Below are 12,749 nucleotides of genomic sequence, written 5' to 3'. Positions count from 1 at the left end.
CAGGAGTAGATTCCATCTAAAGAAACCACTTTCTTTGTTCATCCCTAAGATGCAACTGAAGAGTTGCTTCATCCATTAAAGTTTTATCATGAAATTTCAGCAATTCAGTCACATCTATGGCTTCACTTCTAATTCTAGTTCTCTTGCTATCTTCACCACCTCTGCAGTTACTTCTTCCACTGATGTCTTAAACCCCTCAAAGTCATTTGTAAGGGTTGGAATTAACTTCCAAACTCCTGTTAATGTAGATATGTAAATGTTCATGGTGCCCCAAAACAATAACAACAGTAACATCAAAGATCACTGATTATAAATTGCCGTAACAAATACAATAATAATGAAAGTTTGAAATATTGTGAGGATTTCCAAAGTGTGACACAGAGAATTAAATGAGCAAATGCTAAAATGATACTGATAGACTTAATCAACATATGATTACCACAATCATTCAATTTGGAAAAAAATATCTGCAATGTGCAATAAAGCGAAGGACAATACAACTAACCTATATCTAAATTTGCAAATTCTTTCTTCCATCTGATGAAATGTCTGTTCAACAGCCCTTTTAATGAAGTTTTTATTTCGGTTATTATACCTTTCAATTCCAGAATTTTTATATTAAATATTTTTATATTAAAATTTTATTGATATTATTTATTTGGTGAAGCACACTTCTTGTATTTCTCTAGTTTTTTAGACATGGTTTCCTTTAGCTTTGTGAACATATTTAAAATATCTGAATGTCTTTATCTAGTAAATTTAATGTATGAGTTTCTTCAAAGATAGTTTCTACTTATGGCTTTTACTTCTGAGTATGGGCATTATATTCTTATTTTTTTGTATCATACCTTTAAAAGTTTTTTATTTTGAAAACTAGACATTTCGAGTAATAAAATATGGCAACTCAGGAAATCAGATTTTACTCTCTCCCCATGACTTTTGTTGCTTGTTTGTTCTAGTAGTTGTTGCTTTAATGACTTTCCTGAATTCATTACTTAAATTTTGTGTTCTGTGTGTGTGTGTGTGAGCACTGAAGTCTTTGCTTAGATAGCTTAATGATCATCTGATGACTGGGCAGAGATTTCCTTAACATATTCAACTAAAAAGTCTCCCGCTCTTTGCCGAGGGTCTTAGTATGTGTGGTCTAGCATACTTCCACACTCAGGAAATTTGCAACTCTACCTTAGTCTTCTTGACTTCTTACTTGTATAGAGATTCAAGGTCAGCCAGGAGAGAAAGCTTAAGGCCTTCTCAGGTCTTTCCTGAGTAGTCACATGGCCTTAAGCATGCACACAACCCTTAGCATATATATTTCCTTCTAGATTCCCACGAATATGTCAGAGTTTTAAAAAGTCCTTATAGGGAGGGGGAGGGGCACAAAGAGAACTAGATAGAGGGTGACAGGACAATCTGACTTTGGGTGATGGGTATGCAACATAATTGAACTTTAAGATAACCTGGACATATTACCTTTGAATATATGTATCTTGATTTACTGATGTCACCCCATTAAAAATAAATAAATAAATAATAAAAAAAACAAAAAATAAATAAATAAATAAATTTTTTTAATTCAAAAAAAAAAAAAAAAAAGTCCTTATAGACATCTCTTTCTCCAGCCAAATACTTTAATATGGATGGAGCAATGGTGCTTATTATTTGCAGTATGTTTGACAAAGTGAGTGGGACTTGGTAAACATGCTGCCTTAAACAGAGCCTGTACCTAAGTGTAAACTTTCAATGGTCCCTTCTTGGGTGGTTTTGCTCTCTGGAAACCCAGCACAGGGCAGAGAATAGATAAAACGTAGTTAATGTAAATTACAGGAGGAAACATGAGTAAATGATTCTTTAAAACCTGTAAATTAAGCTGAGCTTCAAAAAACATTTGGTAAACGTTGGTTTCCCTTGAAATCCAATCCTTGCAAAGCGGTCAAGACAAGAAGGTGGGTAGATCGCACTACGGAGAAACCATTCGACCGATTTCCCTTCTTTGGACATCGCTCCTGTTTCTCTTTTGCTTCTCAGATGACCAAGTAAACTCGTTAGTTTACCCGAGTAGGACCACGATGAACATCAGAGCGAACGGGTTTCTGCAATCCTGCAGTTGTATTTCCTAGTCTCACGTCCTGGGTTCGGTAGGCCGGCGTCCCACATGTGGAACGCTGAGGGTTGCGGGGAGAAGAGACACAGAAGGTGTTGCGGGAGCGAGAGCTGACCGCCTCCCTTTCGGCGCCCTCCCAGCCCAGCCCGCAGGAGCGTGGGAGCCGTCCGGCGGCGGGACTCCTCTTGGGACGTCCGCCCGACTCCTACTCCGGAGTCGTCTCCAATTGGCCTTCGGAGGAACGGAAGCCGAAGCAGAGCAGTGAACCCGGAAGTGCTTCGCGACGCCCAGGCGACTCTTTTGAATGGAATCGGGCTGATTCATCGCCAGTTCGCGGAGCCAGAGCCCCGCGGAGCCAGACTCCGTGCTGTTTCCACGGCCGCAACACCGCAGCTGGAAGACCAGGGTCTACACCGCGGACCCACACCCGCCTTCAGGTAAGACGGGAAAGTCGGGTCCCAGAGGTCGGCGGAGGCAGGTGCACTAGGCCGCAGCCAGCCCGGTGCTTTCCTGAGTCACGTTGCCCAGCCGAGTGGGCACTGGAGGCCCGGGCCCCGCCGGAAGGGCCCGCGCTCCTCCGTTTTCCTCGCGGGCTCCCCGGGCCTCTGGCAGTGTTGGATCTGGATGTAATCTCCTTCTACCAGGCGTTCCTGCTTCGCTGCATTCACATCCTGGGACCCCGTCTTTCCTATTTAGGGAGAACCCTTATTTATGGCCTCGAGTTGTGCTCTATTGATAGTCCTGTTTCGAAAATCTTCAAGTCGGACAGGAAACAAGGGACAGAGAATATAATTAAGTTTGTAATTGAATGCATGTTTGCTGTATCACTTGCCTTTCCCCATAGGCCTTGACTCTTAGTGTTAGGTTTTCAAAAAACAAACGAGAACCTCGTATTCACTGGTTCTTCACCTGGAAACTCTTCAAAACAAAGTGGTATTCCTGCAATGCACTTCCAGTGTGTCCTGACTGAGGAGTTGGTACTGAATTCGTTTCACCTCCCGTTTTCAGTAAAGTGGAAATCTGCTAGTGTGTTACCTCTCAATTTTACCGGGGACGTTACTTAGTTTCAGTCGAAAGATGAAAAATGTAAACTTTTAGAGTCGGAATGTAAATCTGATGATCAAATGAAAAAGTCATTAAATTAAAATGGTACCAAACGTTGGTAAACGTTTCATGGGAGATACAAGAATGGGGCTTTAAAAAGTGGTATAGAAATTTAGTTCTAGGGTGAAAATAATTTTTTTCACTGCTCACAAAGTATGTTTTTAGTGCTTCTGACTTAATGTTCTGAATAAAGTAATAAGGCAGTCACTGCTAATGTTGAAATAAAAAAGAACTGAATACAAATTTAGTGGAGATGGCTAACATACTGGTGATTTTCTTGCCCTATCATGTAAGCCTACCAATCTTCAAAATTTAATGTATATAGTTCAAACAAATTTTATGGGTTTTGTGCATTTAAAGAGGTTGACATGTAGTAACTCAGAATTAACTAGTTACAATGTGGTTGGTGAAGAGGTACTTAATGGAAAGCCTGAATATTGTCTTAAATTTGTCCCCAAACAAAAATTACATCAGGCCATGTGAAGAAAATTTTGAAGTCATGATTTTTCAATGAAGCCTCACCTGTTGAACCCCCATAGGTGCTTAGAAAATAATATATTGTTTTAATTGAAAAGCTAGATTTTAACGTCTCTGACATGAGTTTATTCTATTTTTATACTTGTCATGCAAACCCAGGTTTAGTATCTCAGTTCAGGGCCCATGTTTGCAAATCAATAACAAGAAGCAATTGTACTTTTACTTTATTTTTTTCCATTTCAATAAAAATCAATGTTCATTTCATAAATCAGTGTCCACTTATGAAAGCCTTACTTGAATATCATGTGATTTCTTACTCATGAACTTGTCATATACCCTGTTTCTTGTACTCATTTGACATTCATATTCTGTTTTGTGATATTTTCATGGGTTCAATAATCTCTTCCTGCTCTAAGATAATAGTAATAATAACAACAGTTATTGAATACCTGTGAATGTTCCAGATATTATATTAAGTGTTTTATATTTCTTTTTTTTTTTTTTTTTTTGTATTTTTTGTATTTTTCTGAAGTTGGAAACGGGGAGGCAGTCAGACTCCCGCATGTGCCCGACCCGGATCCACCCCGCATGCCCACCAGGGGGCAATGCTCTGCCCATCTGGGGCGTTGCTCTGTTGCGACCAGAGCCATTCTAACACTTGAGGCAGAGGCCACAGAGCCATCCTCAGTGCCCGGGCAAACTTTGTTCCAGTGGAGCCTTGGCTGCAGGAGGGGAAGAGAGAGACAGAGAGGAAGGAGAGGGGGAGGTGTGGAGAAGCAGATGGGCGCTTCTCCTGTGTGCCCTACCGGGAATCGAACCCGGGACCCCTGCATGCCAGGCCGATGCTCCACCACTGAACCAACTGGCCAGGGCCTGCTTTATATTTATTCTTGAAATAGACTGCAGGGTAGGTATTGCCCCGTTTTATAGATGAGATTTAGCGTCTAGAAGAAGGTATCTTATTGCAGTTCCTATACTGAGGATATGTTGAAACCAGGATTCAAATTGGCTCCAGAGCCTTTCAAACTCCACTCTGCCTTCCTTTCCGTTTATATCATGCCTCCCCAGGTAGGTTGTAAATTGTTTCAGTGCAAGCCACTAAGTTTCTTACTGGCTCTATTTTTATATTACCTTATACACATGGGAGTAATAACTATTTTACTTAAATGCTGTAATTAGGAGGCACCTCAAGAGATACTTACGATAATTCTGTCCTCACTATTCTGAGCTGGGGGAAAAGCTTGCTTTCAAAATGCTGTTTATATAATTAAGTTTAATGTTGACTCTTTGTATTTCTTCCACTAAAGAAAGCCTTTAAGAATGTGAAATAAGTTCCTAATTACTTTCCACAAATCAGAGAGTAGAGGAATTAGAAATACAGTGAGATCACAAATGTGGGGTAGTTTTAAAAGGCTTCAGCAGCAGTCTAAGAAATAGTATTTAACTGCAGCATGGCTTGGGGAGTAAAAAGGGAAAATAAGAAACATAATGGTAAACCCAAACAGCTAAGGGCTTCATGATTTTGTTTGAATTTTATGAATTATTGGGATACTAGTGTTTCTTGTGAAAAGCTTGAAAAGTTAAAATCACATTGTCAATCCAGATTAAGATAATTTTGAAGGATCTGTTTTTTAAGGTTATTCATGATTTCATAAATTTTCTATAAATGTTTGAGATTGATGCATTTTAATTACAACGTGAACATGATCTAATGATACCAGGTTCTAATCAGATAACCGAGGAGATGAAAAAATGGAAAATTATTAACCTTTTGAAAGGAATGATAACTTGTACTGGTTTTACCAATTAGAATACATTACTGTATGTATGGCATATTACATATAAACACTTTATTCATTTTATCTGATAATGTTTTTAGTCAATCATATCATGAATGACCTCTTGAATCTGCCATTTTTCAATAGGCTTAAAAACTTGGATTAGATCCATAGATCTTTTGTATTGCTTCTATTTCTAAGAATTGTAAATATTCTCTTTTATAGGGTAACACTTTAATTTTATGAATCCTTTTGCAAAATTCTACAAAATGCAAGTCTCTTCTCTCCATTGTGATTCATGTAGTACAGTACTGTGAAATACGCCATGTTTTGAAACTCCCTAAGTGGCAAGCTTTGTGGGAAGAAGAATCTGTTAGATGAACTATAGCTCTGCTCATAGGATAGTAGTGCTGATGACAGCAACTAGCATTCATTGTTTACTTACTGTGCACCAAACCTGTGTTAAATATTGTTTATGTCTGTTGTCTTTTTTTTAAGATGTGGAAATTACCTTGTTTATTAATTGATTGTTTAGAGAGAGAGAAAGGGGAAAAGAAAGAGAAAGAGAGAGGAGAGAGTGAGAAGCATCAACTCGTAGTTGCTTCCCTTTAGTCACTTTAGTTGTTCATTGGTTACTTCTTGTATTTGCCTTGACTGGGGGACTCAAACTGAGCTAGTGACCCGCGCTCAAGCAATGGAGCCCATCCTCAAGCCAGTGACCTTAGGGTTTCGAACGGGGAACCTCAGCATTGTGGGTTGATGCTCTCGCCACTGCCCCACCCCGGGTCAGGCATATGTTATCTTTTTTTTTTTTTTAAAGGAATTAGTTGTTTTTGTTGTTTTTTATTTATTTTTTAGAGAGACAGAGAGTGAGTCAGAGAGAGGGATAGACAGGGACAGACAGACAGGAACAGAGAGAGATGAGAAGCATCAATCATTAGTTTTTCATTGAGCGTTGCAACACCTTAGTTGTTTATTGATTGCTTTCTCATACATGCCTTGACCATGGGCCTTCAGCAGACCACCTTGCTGGGGCCAGCGACCTTGGGTTCAAGCTGGTGGGCTTTTGCTCAAACCAGATGAACCCACACTCAAGCTGGCGACCTCGGGGTCTCGAACCTGGGTCTTCTGCATCCCAGTCCGACGCTCTATCCACTGCGCCACCGCCTGGTCAGGCATCTATTATCTTTTTTAATCTTCAGAACGACCCTATGAGATGGAAGCTATCATCCTCATTTTGCAGATAGGAAAACTAAGGCTGAGTGATGTGACTGGCCCAAGGACACAGACCTTATAAGTATTAGAGCCAAGAATTTGAATCCTGGCACTTTGAGTACAGAGTGATAGCTCTTAACCTTCATATATCAAGAAAAATATTCATCTCCATCTACCATCTGGATCCAGTGGGCCTTTTAAAAGTTTTTACATCCTTAAGTCATTTTACAAATAATGTACAAAAGTAATAATAAAGAGATAGTAAAAAACAACAGTGTTAGAAATGTTAAGTTTAAACATAGAAAATATAAAATTTTATTCTGTATTTTTCTGGTTTTGAAGGTACATGTACCTAAAATGGACATGTATCTTTGAATGTAATTAACTGCTCATCCCCTATCTGTCATGCATGAACCTGGCCCATGTCCATTTTGTAAAGATCAGTTTCACATTTTAAATACATCTCTAAATAGGCTCTAGGTTATTATTTCTTCTGGTTCTTCTTGTACTTGCAATACTTGGTTTGTGTGTTAAAATATACATAATCTAAAATTTACCATTTTAATTGTGTTTAGGTGTACAGTTTAGTGGCATTAAGTACATTCACTTTGTTGTGCACCCATCACCACCATCCATCTCCAGAACTTTTTCAGCTTCCCAGTTACAATACTTTATAGTTTTTCAATTTTTTAAATTGATTTTTAGAGAGAGAAGAGACAGAGGAGAGAGAAGGAAGGGGAGAAGTGGGAAGCATCAACTTGCAGTAGTTGCTTCCTCCATGTGCCTTGACTGGGCAAGCCTGGGGTTTTGAACCGGTGACCTCAGTGTTCCAGGTCGACACTTTGTCCACTGTGCCACCACAGGTCAGGCAACTATAATACTTTTGAAAACATTAACAGTTCATAATTTTGTTGAAGAGAGGATGACCATCATTTTTGCTTGCAAAACATTTTTATTTTTAGATTCATAAACACCAGTTAGAGTTTCTCCAGTGATTTCTTTTCCCATTTCTACATTATCTCTTTCCTTTTAATTACCTTTGAGTTACACTTCAGCATTTGTTTATGTATGAACTATATCAACATCATAAAAGATAAAAAAATGTTACATGCTTTTTTAACAAAATAGGTCTTATAAAATAGTGTGTGATGAAGTCCTTCTTATTGAATACCTAACAGGATGAGACTGGCATATTTCTTTTTTGGTCTTAGATATATTGTTTGTTCACTAGTCCTTTTAAGAAATAATTTATTGAGGTGAAGTTTATATAACAAAATTAACCATTTTAAGTGAATAGTTAGTTCAGTGTCATTTATTACATTCACAGTGCTGTACAACTAACACCTCTGTCTAGTTCCAGGGCGTTTCCATCATTCTGTAGTAAAATTTGTTACTTTAAACCTGTTCAGCAGTTTCTCCATTTTACTCCCTCCACCCAACCCCTGGCAATCACCAATCTCCATATGTCTCTCTGGATTTATATATTTTGGATAAATGGAATCGTACAACATGTGACCTTTTGTGCATGACTTTATCACATAGCATGTTTTGATGTTCATCAACATTGTAATGTGTATCAGTACTTTGTTCCTCTTTGTAGCTGAATAATATTCCATTGGTTCCATTGTTTGTGTATATATACAGTACTGTTTTTTTCCTTCGGTTGACATTTGGGCTGTTTTCCACTGACATTTGTGGCTAGTGATGCTATAAATGTGCATGTACACGTACTTGTTTTAAACATCTGTTTTCATGTCTTTTGGGTATATATCTAAGGGGTGGAATAGATGGGTCATATGGTTTTTCTATATTGAGCTTTTTGAAGAGCTGTTGAACTGTTTACAGCATTCCTTGGTTCTCAAATTTAAGAAAAAATGAGTCTAGGATATTGTCATCTGAAGATGCTTAATCTGAGATTTTGTTTATATCAGTGGTTTTTTGTTTGTTTTTGTATTTTTCCAAAGTGAGAAGCAGAGGGGAGGCAAACAGACTCCCGCATGCGCCCCGTGCTGGCAGGGGACCCCCCTCTCCCCTCCCCCCTCCTCCCTCCCCCTTACCCCTCCCCCCTCCCCCTTCACCTTTCTTCCTCCCTCCCCCCCCCCAGCATGCCCACCAGGGGGCATTGCTCTGCCACAATCAGAGCCATTCTAGCGCCTGAGGCAGAGGCCATGGAGCCAACCTCAGCACCCTGGCCAACTTTGCTCCCATGGAGCCTTGGCTACGGGAGAGGAAGAAAGAGAGAGAGAGAGGAAGGAGAAGGGGAGGGGTGGAGAAGCAGATGGGCACTTCTCCTGTGTGCCCTGGCCGAGAACAGAATCGAACTCAGGGCTTCCACATGCGGGGCAGACGCTCTTCTGCTGAGCCAACCGGCCAGGGCCTCAGTGGTTTTTTTGTTTTTTTGGCAAGAGAGAGTGAGAGAGAGACAGGCAGGAAGGGAGAGAGATGAGAAGCATCAGTTCTTTGTTTTGGTACCTTAGTTCATTGATTGCTTTCTCATATGTGCCTTGACTAGGGGGCTCCAAGGGAGCCAGTAACTCCTTACTCAAGCCAGGGACAACGTGTTCAAGCCAGATGAGCCTGTGGTCAAGCCAGTGACCTCGGAATTCTGAACCTGGATCCTCTGCATCCCAGGCTACTGTTCCACCACCTGGTCAGGCTATATCAGTGGTTCTTAACTGTGACTGATTTTGCCCTTTCAGAGGACATTTGACAACGTCTGGAAGAATTTTTTATTATCACTGCTGAGTATGTGCTATTGGCATCTAGTGGGTAGAGGCCAGGAATGCTACTAAACATGATATATAAGACAATTCTCTACAACAAAAAAAAAAATTCTTTCTACATGGCATTAGTACCTCCCAAATCCTGGCGTGTACCATCCATTTTATTGCTATTATTAGAGAATAGAGTACTGTTACTTCTTTCTTTACAGTCATCTTGTGATTTGCTCACCAATAATTGTGAAACTTTTTCTCTGTCAATTCTCTCTTTGCCATTTTGGGTGGAATATGGAAAATTCTGAATTCTTAAGGGTTGTCAATGAAGGCTAAAAAAAAGACTACCAAGGTAATGTCTCTAGTTTTTCATATCTTTTTGAAAGATAAAGCAGAGCTTTGGGAAGCACAATAAAAACTAAAAGATGATACAGCAGCCATAATGTATTTTGCAATTGCTTCATTTTGAATGATTATTCTTCTTCTTTCTTTTTTTTTGTTTTGTTATTTTAATCATTTTTGGCATAGTTGGAATAGTGGATTAAGAAATGATGGGCTAATTTCTAGGATAATGAAATAGCAAATTTCAAGATATAGGACAAATAATATCAAAATGGTTTCATAAACTTGTAATAATGTTGCAATGGACCTGGCACAATTGAATGAATTTTGTTCTATTTAAAAATATAAATAAATTTTCTTTCTGTTCATTGAAACAACTCTAGAAAGACTTAAAAATTATGAAATGTCAATTTTTACATATAATTAAAACTGCTCAAGAAAAGAAAAAACTGCCTGACCAGGTGGTGGCGCAGTGGATAGAGCATTGGACTGGGGCACAGAGGATCCAGGTTTGAAACCCTGAGGTTGCTGGCTTGAGGTCACTAGCTTGAGTGTGGGATCATAGACTTGCCCCATGGTTGCTGTCTTGAAGCCCAGGGTCTCTGGCTTGAGCTCAAGGTCGCTGGCTTGAGCAAGGTGTCACTCACTTTGCTGTAGCCCCCCCTTTCCCATCAAGGCACATATGAGAAAGCAATCAATGAACAACTAAGGAGCCGCAAGGAAGAATTGATGCTTCTCATCTCTCTCCCTTCCTGTCTGTCCCTATCTGTGTCTTTTTCTGTCTCTGTCACCAAAGAAAAGAAAAGAAAGATTTAGTGACAAAACATTTTAAACAGTACTAGTCACTAAGTTCTATAGTGCCCCATGTTGCTGTTCTATTCTATAACCTCTGAGAATGATAATAAAAAATCAATTTTGATTTCTATTTTGTTTTTAGGAATTTTGCTTCTTGTAAAGCTCTTGTTATAGTCTCCTTTTTAGTTCTCACCATAATTATATCTTATTTTATTTACTTTTTTTTTCCTTTCTTTTTTTTTAGGAGAAAGAAAAAATATTCTTTGAAAAAATCATACCTGCCATTATTAGCAAAAGCTGAAACTTGTCACCACAGGAGTTGTAGTTACTGACCAGGTGAGAATGAGAATGTGTTTTACTTTTGCCTATTCTTACAGGATATAGTATAAGGATGTTATGAAAATATATTATTTTTAACATATATCAAATTATAAATCAAGTAACCTTATTTAAGAGCTCATGAAAGTCATTTGGATAACTAACGTTTTTGGTTTTCTGTGCTTTCTATAAACTTATAAAAAGTAGTGTAATTCAGAACATTTATCAATACATTTCATTTCCAAATGTTAGTATTTTTACTAGGTCTGGTTACCTTACCCTAAATGTTTTAATTTGTTACATATTTTTCCTTTTGCTGAGACATCTAATTTTGCTACAAACACAAACCTGACCTGCCAGCTCTTCTTTCCCTCTGCTTCCCACATCACTCATGTGTATTCACAGCATCTGGAGTCTGTGACGTCCTCAGAAACAACGCGGGGGGACTAGATAAACAACACAGCTAGGAATTGACTTTGGCCTGGAATATATATAATATCTACAGTATACTTACGTTGTTAGGGTTTCCATTTGTTTTTAAATTTGCGAGCTTGTTATGTATTCTAGAGAAATTTCTTTAATATTTTAAAATATACAGGTTTCTTTTTTTCCCACCTGCCTACACCTTTAAAAAGTGCTATGTACTGAATGCCATATTTGAGTTGAAGAATTTTAATGAGAATTTGATGGTGGAGATTTTATTTGTAAATGTTGCTTTTGGGAGTATGATTTAAGGTTGTATAAGGCTGGTGGCCAAGGCCAGGCAGCTTTATAGTGGATTTGGGCAGATAGTAGAGAAACTGCGGAGCTGGAAAGCATTGGCCATTCCCATTTAATAGAGATATGCAATGGTAGATGAGCATACTGGTAGGGAAAACCTCTCCTCATGACAGCAAGCGAACAAACAGCAAAAATCTGCCCCTCACAGTGGTGGGCAGGCAACCCAAAATCCGCCATCTGCCCTATAACACATGACACTGCCACGTGCTCATGCACTAGTCAGGCAAAGTGAGCAAGCCTAACACAGCTGTTTTCCCAACAGATTGTAAAGCAGAAATTTGGGCTGTATGTGTCTTTTCATCTTTTTTTTTTTTTAAGTGAGAGGTGGGGTGATAGTGAGATAGACGCCCAGGATTCACTCAGCAACTCCCTCAGGACCAGTATGCTATTTTTAGGGCTTGAGGCTGACCCTCTGGGACCAACCCAGTTATCCTCAGCACCCCGGGAAGGGAAGAGGGAGAGAAGCATTTGGTCGCTTCTTTTGTGTGCCCTGACTGGGAATAGAACTTGGGATGTTCATATGCCAGGCCGATGCTCTGTCAACTGAGCCAACCGGCCAGGGCCTGTCTTTTTATTTGTTATAATGAGTTTATTGTAAATCTCACTAACTTGTGGAGTCAAAGCCAGATACAAAAATATATGATTTCATTTATATAAAATTTAAAAATAGCAAAACTAATCTATGATGTTAGAGGTTGGAATTCTACTTTTGTGGGGAGGTAGAGGCCGGGAAGGGGGCATAAGAATTGTTTCTGGGTGTTAATGTTCTGTTCCTTCATCCTGGTGGTGGTTATGGGGTTTTATTCACTTTGTGAAAATTCCATGGCCGTATCATTTGTGTACGCTCCTATATGTGGACTTGAATAAAGTTGCAGTGTTAAATATTCTTAGGATTAAATTTTTAGCCTGATTCAACAAAAATGATTAGTTAGTAAAGTAATGGTCATACGTATATATATGATATCATTGAGTTTCCTTTTTGTGTATTTGAAGCCATAGTAGTACCCTTGCTATTTTTTTCCTCCTAATTTTTTTTGGTGAAGTTTTCAGGCTTATAAGAATATATTCTGGCCCTGGCCGGTTGGCTCAGTGGTAGAGCGTCGGCCTGGCATGTGGAAGTGCCGG

The 12,749-nt window shown here is 39.0% G+C and overlaps 1 protein-coding gene across 1 annotated transcript in view; it reads left to right on the top strand.

Annotated features, from left to right (window-relative positions):
• Positions 1-2,358: 2,358 nt before the first annotated feature.
• The window catches only part of PSMD14 (proteasome 26S subunit, non-ATPase 14), a 118,312-nt gene continuing 107,921 nt past the window's right edge, over positions 2,359-12,749 (top strand). The window contains exons 1-2 of the mRNA XM_066281273.1: positions 2,359-2,538; positions 10,771-10,862. The gene's annotated coding sequence lies outside the window, so the exon portion shown is untranslated. The remainder of the gene's footprint in view (positions 2,539-10,770; positions 10,863-12,749) is intronic.

Source organism: Saccopteryx bilineata, chromosome 5 (genome assembly GCF_036850765.1).
Source record: "Saccopteryx bilineata isolate mSacBil1 chromosome 5, mSacBil1_pri_phased_curated, whole genome shotgun sequence".
NCBI classification, from domain to species: domain Eukaryota; kingdom Metazoa; phylum Chordata; class Mammalia; order Chiroptera; family Emballonuridae; genus Saccopteryx; species Saccopteryx bilineata.
This window is presented reverse-complemented; position numbering and strand designations above follow the sequence as displayed.